Raw genomic sequence first — 8,855 nt, forward strand, 5'->3', positions numbered from 1 at the left:
ACTCTAGGTTGCCTTAATAAGATCCATTTTGCCTCATTTCTTCAGCTCCCAACGGTGCTAAATCCTCCCAGCACTTGTAACACAATCCTCACTTAAGCTGCCGAGACACTCATTACCCCTGATCACCAATGCACCAAGTCACCGCACCCCTGTTTTTGCCAAATTGACTTCCAAGTCATATGCTAGAATTCGTACGCCAAATATTGGATATCCCTTGGTTATCCAATAGTGTGCAATTAGAGAAGAATTTACAAGTGAAAAAGGAATAGTATAGAAGTCACCTCTGAAATGTTTCCATTTGGAAAAAAAATAGTATCCACGTAACACGTGTAGATACTTTGGACACGCCTTAGCTTTGGCTGACTTGAATAGAGCTTGGCCTTACTTTCTCACTGGAACCATGACAACATCAACACCTCCATCTTTGTAAAGACTAACACTGGAGTTCCCGCAATTCTTGGATTAAACGTTATCTCATTATTCATGCCCACAAGTGACCTCTCTCTCACAGCCTCCTTTTTTTTTTTTTAAATTTTTATTTATTTATGATAGTCACAGAGAGAGAGAGAGAGAGGCAGAGACACAGGCAGAGGGAGAAGCAGGCTCCATGTACCGGGAGCCCGATGTGGGACTCGATCCCGGGTCTCCAGGATCGCGCCCTGGGCCAAAGGCGGGCGCCAAACCGCTGCGCCACCCAGGGATCCCCTCACAGCCTCCTTTTGAGAAAAGGTACCAAGAGCAGAGGAAGGGTCCATGGAAGTTCCGTCTCTGAAGACTGTGTGTACACACTTATACAAAACTGAGGAATCCACATTGACATGATGGTCCAATTTCAGGCGGTACCATTAAAAGCTGTTTTGTATTGACAAAACCAGTTTTTAATAAGCTTGGGTATCTACTTATCTTGCACGCTGTAGGATGCAACATGGATGGAGAATGACCACCTACTCTGGGGCTGGACTTAGATATTACTGACATCCGCAGGGTTAACCAAAGGCAAATAGTACTGGCAGGTGCTATCCTACCTTCACGAGGGCTACTTTAAAAAAAAAAAAATCTTTCTCAACTGAAAATGAAGAGGATGACGTTGACAGATTCTATTATGGATTCTGTCGCCTTTTAGTATATTTGCTAACTGTGCATCCTATAGAAAAGGGCAAGGAATTAATCAGTTTGCCAAAAGAGCTGGGTTACACAGCATGCAGAGAGCACTTCAGCTACATTATTTGCACAATTTCTGTAGGGAGTTGTGCAATAGAGGCCTTAAATTTAATATGTCTGGCCCCCTTCCACCTGGACTCGATTCAAACCCACCGCCTGCAGCTCACTGAATCTGGAGTGGGAAATCAGTCATTACATTACGGACGGATGGCAAATGATTCCAATTCCCATTTTTCAGCTGGTATGTTTTTTAACCTGGAGCAACACCAAATTGGAAAATTCTGCTATTCTGCAAGCTGGGCATTAGATCTATATTGCTGCCTAAATGCATTTCTAGTTTGAGGAAGCTGACAAGATGATTTTTCTTTAGAATTTCTTTAGCGGCCATGCCAGCCACAGAAGTTTCAAGGTCCACCACATCCTTACCATCCTGCCGGTCCTTTGGTTTTTCCCTGGGGGTGGGAGGACGTATCAGTGCAATTAAGCTGCAGTGATCTATATACACAGTGACCTGACTCCTTCATGCTTCTGGCCACATTATGTAGACTGATGATCGAAGTCTTGTAAAGAGTCTGTTTTGTGCAAAAAGGCATGTAATGCTATTTTAAAAAATGGACACAGGAAATGAAGAAACAAGGGATACAAAAAGAAATGTCAGCTGGCTCTTCACCACATGAAAATGTGCTCAGTCATTTCAGCAACAATTTGAAATAGAATATACATGAGAGCTCATTTTTACACACATACCATTGAAAACTAACATCGAGTGCTGGTGAGGATATGGGGCTACATCCTCTGCTGGCAAGAACAATAAAATGCTATAACCTTCATAAAAGTGACCTATAAATGTACATTAAACACTCAAATGGCTTATATTTGGCCTTCACCAACCTAACAGCCCTAATCTGACAGGTTAGGTAGCCGAGGCGGGGATCCTGTCTCTTGCTAAGTATGTCTTTTCCAATGATGCCTTCCAGAACAGAGGAAGTAACTACAAGATGGGCTCAAGGAGCCATTGGACCCACCGAGAGATGGACCTGAGCCAAAACTCCACTGAGCACCTGACCTCCATGACGCTCCCTCTGACTGGTAGATCACTGTGACAGTTTTTAGTGACCATTCAGAGCCAAATTAGTCATACCTCAGAGGTTTGATTATTATTATTTTCCTTTCTCCCAGTACACAGGCACTCGTAAAAGGCTGCAGGAAGGCTGGGATAAAGACTTTTACTAGTGCACCAAGATCCTTCCTCAAGGGGACCTGCCCTGTCCTTCATTCAAGGGGCCTGGACCTCAGAACTGGCTCAAGTCAGGAGATGGGCTGAAGAACCCTGAATCCATTTTTGTGATTCACATTAGACTTTTGTTCCCCTGACCTAGAACTGTTCCACTGATATAGATCAAGTAAAAATTTACCAGGCTTGTTATCAGTTTTGCTTCTAGGAATACCATGATCAACTAGCTAATACCATAGCCTTTGTCAGTGAGACCTATTCTCATTGCTGCTTTGACTTTGCTCTCCAGTTAGACACTGTGCCCACCTGGCCTCTGGCTATCAAATGTTGCCACCTGGCCCTGCCACCCTGGGATACCATTATCCCCACTGCATTTAGGTTTTCCAAATCAAATGCAGCAGCTCCCACTGTAATTTCCTATATGTGGAAAAGAGTGATCACCAAGCACTTCAAAAGACAGTGAACTCCCTTAATAAATTTATTTCTCACAAAGTGAAAGGTGTGCCCTTTGGACTCTCCCATGGTGAATGATCAGGTCCTAAACTGATAAATCCCACTCTAACATTCAATTTTCCTAAGCCTTTGAATTCCTTTCTCTATAATATACTAAGGCAAGTCAGTTTTTCAACTCCAATTGACCAGAGGCCACTTTTTGGTGCATGTTTTAGACAACAAACCAACCAACCAATTAGAGACCTAATGTTGCATTCCCAAGCTGCAACATTAAATGCAATCTCTGCTTAATGCTCCCACAGCAAGCAGGTCAGCCTGATCCAACTTTATGTTCCTTCCACCATTATCCTACACCCTTCATATCCTTTCTCATATAGTCCCCAGATTTCTGTCTGCATAACCTGGAACCACACACAGTTCTTCTGGAGTGCAGTATACTGCCCCATGGGCTACTCATTGCATCTCACCCTTCGGGACCTCCTGAGACTTGACTCAAATTATAAGTCTAAAAGTGGGAGTGGAGGTGTTGGTGGGGATAGGTCCTGAGGAGATCAGCAGTCACTTAGAACCTTGCTTTTTATGAGTGTTTGATTAGGAGTGTCTAACTGATATTTTGTGTATCTCTACTTCTATATTACACCATGGGCCATCAGTGTCCTCTCTACCACTGGAAATAGTCAATACCTTTCTCAAAACTAATCAAATTAGAGAACCAATTCCAGAAACTGGATAACCATTATTGAAAACTCATCTCTAACACTCTGTTCTTCTAGAACCATTCTTAGTACCAAAATCTTTATAAATCAATGTTTCCAGAGAAACAGAACCAATAGGATAGTTAGGTAGACAGGTAGAATGAAAGGTAGGTAGATGTTAACTAAATCTACAAAATACCATCACAGAAATACTTAGATTAGCATTTGATTACACAACTGGCTGTTACAGCCTAGTCAAATTGACACATAATAAATAACCATCACAACAAGCGACAACCAGTAGTAGCTTTTATTAGAATATTATGCTTGAGTCTGGCCTAGGGCAAAGTTTCCTGAGGACGTCCTGATTATCCTAAAAAGATCTCACCTCAATCTAATGTGGACACTTCAGGGGAGGATCTAAACTGAATTATAATGATATATAAAATCTTTAAAAGCAAGTCATGAAGTTAAGAGATCACTCAGATTTGTCCATTTGCTAGGTGAGGAGCTAATATATGTTGTGCTTTCATTAACAGTGTCTTCTCTGTCGGACACTCTAACCCTTCCGAGCAGCTCAAGGGGAGTGCAGAATGCCTGGATTCAAGTTTGAGCACAGCTTCTTCCTCAGGCAGATTACTTCATCTCCACAATCCCAGAGTCAGACCCTCATTTCTGCATTTCTCTGTTACTGGCATTGTAACATGAAATAATTTTCAAACCTTGAAATAACAATGCAAATGTATGGATATGCCACAAAACAAAATGTTGCTTCATTTCCTAAGAGTTTGTTTTCGCAAACCTGCTTTCAAAAACATGAGTTAACAACAACAAAAGATTTAGGCTCCCATTGGAAGAAGGTAGATGAGATTTTTCCTGGAGCCATGTTCTGTATTCAACAGCAGGAGCTGTTCTAATGGGTATGGTGTACCCTTAAGTTGAGGTCATGGTCATGACATTTGGTATGGAAACTGTTGCCTTTGCTAAATAAAACTGTGACCTACTGGCTGCAAAGTTTATTCTCTGAATTTTGCTCCCAGGATTAGACAGCCTACATTCTTTTCCTTTTTTTTTTTTTTTTTTTTGTAGTAAGTTAAGAAACCAATTTATAAATTACCTAAAGAGCTGAGACTGCTACTTAGGGAGGAGAAGTCTTCTTCCTGCAAGACAAACGAACCCTTTTCTGCAACTCTTTGTCTTTTCTAATGCCTTGAATGTTCTGCTGGAAATAATAGAGCACTTGCTATAAATACTTCTGGAGGCCTTGATAAAAAAAAAGAAACAAAAACTTTATATCCAAATAGAATGTAGCCGAATATCTTCAAATATACTGCCTTCACCTCCTACAGTAAATGAGTTGTTGTAACAAAACCAAAAATAAGGACATCACAGTCGGTGGTGAATTTAAGACTGGAGAAGACATTTTCTAGCTGAATAACACTGGACAGTTCACTGAGACCCTCTGAGTCTCAACTGCCTCATGTAACTGTAATACTATTGTCTCCTGCTAATTATTAAGGAGATCATCAAGAACATAACAGTGGACATGAAAGACATATACAAACTTCACAACACTGGGAATATTAATTTTTCTCTGACAATGTTACACCTTGTAAAGTCAAAACCAGTTATAAAAGAAGCAGATGCTATTTGAGAGTACTAACCACAATAATACCTCCTTAAAATGAAATCAGAATTTCAGAGACACAGCAACATAAACCCACAAGTGTTGATCTCGAGCATAAGAGAAATAGGGAAAAGTCATAAGTCTTTCGTGCAAAGCAACTGTGGTTTTAAGTTTAGAACAGTGCTGAACCATGAGTTTCACATATCTGTTCCTACTAGCAGGGAGAGATGAGCCAGGACATGAAAGACAGAGCGCCTCAGAGCACAGAACTAACCTTTCCGGAGAAAGCCTGGGGACAGCCTTTTGGGTGGGGGGAGCCTGCAGATGGGAGCAGCGTAGACCACTCTAACAGGCGGACTGTCAGTATATGTCAGGACTTAGAACAGAAACCTCTCAGTACACATAGCATCTGTTTCTCCAGCTGGTTCTCAGCCTGAAATTATAAGAGAAACAACGTGGAGGCAGAAAAGGATCAGTTTGGGAAAGTTTAGATTCCACTCCAGGAGCCGTAGCATCAACAGGAAGTTCTTGCGTGTGATCTTTATTCAAAACCAGAAGCGGAATCCAGTGGAGAACGTTCATTCGGAAGTAACTTTAGTTTGGATCTGACTACCCACCCCACTCCTTAGGGATCTGACTACTCTAAATAATAATTTTTAGTAAACGGTCTCCTGAACTTCCTTGTAACAAAAGAACTTAGGCATCTTTCTTGAAACTACTTCTCAAATCGTTCTCACATGTGTCCACCTCTTTTCATTCCCACCTCCACCTTATAACCCTCCACTAGACAACTCCCTCTTGATTGTAGGCTTGCCACCTCTCTACTGGCATCCAGAACCATCTTGTTAAAACCTCAGTATGCATTCTGACATCAAAATGTCAACGGCTTCCCACTCTACTTAAAATCCATGCTTCTTCCTGTGGCTACAAGATCCTATATTTCAAATTCTTCCTCTTCCTCTAGCGTCTTTTCCAGCCACTCATCTGACATGGACCTTGTTCTGCAGATTCTAGCCATCCTTAAATGTTCTTTTCTACATAAACACCTTCTCCACATGCATTCAGCCTTTCAAGTGGAACACTGCTTTCCCCTCAATCCTCCACTAGTTCCTTTCTACTCATTCTTCAGCTCACAGATTGTGAAGTGATCCCTGGAGAACTGGTGATCCCCTCATATTGATGGGCCCCCTGGTATTCCTGTCACTGCCCTCAGGCCTCCTCCCTCTAGGCAGCTCCCACAGCATGTTCAATTACAAATCTGACTGTGTTTACCTAAAGTAGCCTCCTCCTCCAAGACCGGTGCCATGAAGGCAGTGACCATGTCAACTGTGTTCATCATTTAACAATGCCTAGGCATTAATCAATGCCTAGCAAAGTGCCAGAAATAGTTGTTGAATGGAAAAATGACTTAGTATTAAGTATATGTTTATAATAATTATTTATTAATTTAAAACAGTAAAATAATGTTAAATCTTCATTGTTATTACTGGAAAACTTCCTCCCTCCCCACCAAAAAAGCTTAAACCAACTACCTTCTTCATTCTAAGAATGACCCTAAAGGATGTCGAATTTGTATATAATTCTGTCTCCTTAGCTAAACAACAAGCAACATCAGACTGCAAATTGTGTTTTGTTCTTTAGTAGACATGTAATATTAGATGGTAAATAAAATTTATGCAATGTTTTCTACCTTTAAACTCAAATTAGTGAGGTAGGGATCTTGAAAAATACTGACCACATCTTAATTTTTCAAAACCCATGTTTTTCAAAACCCTTCCTAATCTGCTTGATTGTCACATTTTACAAAGTGTAGCCCAGATAGGAACAAAATGTCATGCCACTGAGAAATCCCCATATCCTTACAAAGGAAATCAGGGCAAGTAAGATACCAAACATAGCACATTGACCTCTACATGTTTCCATGTGTTTGATGATGATACAGGATACGGTATCATTAATGTGTCCAAATTATTTAACAAAGGCGAGAGAGTGCAGCTAGGAAGAAGGACTCTGGATCCAGAATGCCTAAGGAGAATCCATCCTTGGGCTCTAATGATAGCGTGACCTTGACCGAGTTCCTTAACTGTCTGCATTTCAATGTTCTCATCTATAAAGTGAGAATACTAATAATCCTGACTTCACAAGCTTGTTGGGTAATAGAGAAGGTATCAGCCTAGATGAATGGGGGAGACAGAAAATCAAAAGTTAAAAAAGGATGGAAATTTTTAAAGAATAAACTAGAACCTAGAATGCAAGAGGGGGTATGGTAAGAAATAAATTAGGGTGGTCAAAAACTTTGAGTGCCACACACGGACTCTGGATTTCATACAAGAGGTAAAAAGGATCATTTGGGTGATGTAAGAATGGCTTTGGCAGGATCAGAACCACAGGATGCGTAGAGTGAGTCAGTGTCCTTTTTGCTGCCATTTGGGCCATCTGCTGGTAACAACACACTAATTTTCATCTACATACATTTTCCTTACACCTAGGATAGGGTTTATGCATCAGGGAGGATTCAGGGGAAACCCTGGGACTGGGATTTGACACCCAAGGGATTATTTTCCCCAGCCACCAAGACTGGTCCAGAACATATGTGGTCTAAACAGCCAATGAGAGACAATAGGACTTTTGCTGATATGGTTGAGAGAGATGTAAACCATCCTTCTTGTTAGATCCAGATCTAGGAGGACATGAACCTAGATTTGCTGGCAGCTACTTCTGCCTCCATAGGAAGCCTGAGAATGTGACCAGCATGGAGGATAGAGTTGACAAAGGCAGAGAGCCTGGATCCTGGCCTGGTGACGTTATGTGAGTTACACCTGACCCACCCTGCCCTTGGACTTCAGGTGCATACCTAAGTCAGGAAATTCTCTTTCCTCAAGTTGAATTTGCCGCCCCTTGCAACACAAAGAATCCTGACAAATCCTGAAGTGACAAAGATATGCACATGGCTAAAGAATTGAAAACAGAAATAAGGAAGGGATGGAGGAAAACAATATATATACATATGTATATATATACACACACACAGATATTTGACGAAAGGCAATTTTTAAAAGAGTTTTTATTTATTTATTCATGAGAACCAGAGAGAGAGGGGCAGAGACACAGGCAGTGGAAAAAGCAGGCTCTGTGCGGGGAGCCTGATGTGGGACTCGATCCCAGGACTCCAGGATCACGCCCTGGGCCGAAGGCAGGCACTCAACCGCTAAGCCACCCAGGTGTCCCAAGGAAAGGGAATTTAAATGAAGATAACAAGTTTTCATTTGGCTATAAAATTCCATCTTTATGTCTCTTTCCCTCCCAATTGTTATCAGATGTAATATTATTTCAAGGACAGGCTACCTCATTTGTTATACAAATTTTAAACATTTACTTAAAACATCATGACCCTTACTTAAGTGAGACAAGGCATTGTTCTCATGACTGCAAAGAGACCCACTGTGACTTCTAAAGAGTCTATTTTATTTGCTAGGATATATATGTAATTGATACGTAGTAAATCATTGTCTAATAGTAACAGGCAACACTTATCAAATGCTATGTTCAAAGACCACAGTCAACCAGTTAATTTCAACTGTAACTTTCTCAGGAGTGTACTTTTGATTTCTATTTACAATTGAAAACTGCAACGCAGGTACCATAAATACTTGCCTTGGCTCCATATGGTGCCAGGACACAAAGC

Source organism: Canis lupus, chromosome 11, assembly GCF_011100685.1.
Source record: "Canis lupus familiaris isolate Mischka breed German Shepherd chromosome 11, alternate assembly UU_Cfam_GSD_1.0, whole genome shotgun sequence".
NCBI lineage: Eukaryota > Metazoa > Chordata > Mammalia > Carnivora > Canidae > Canis > Canis lupus.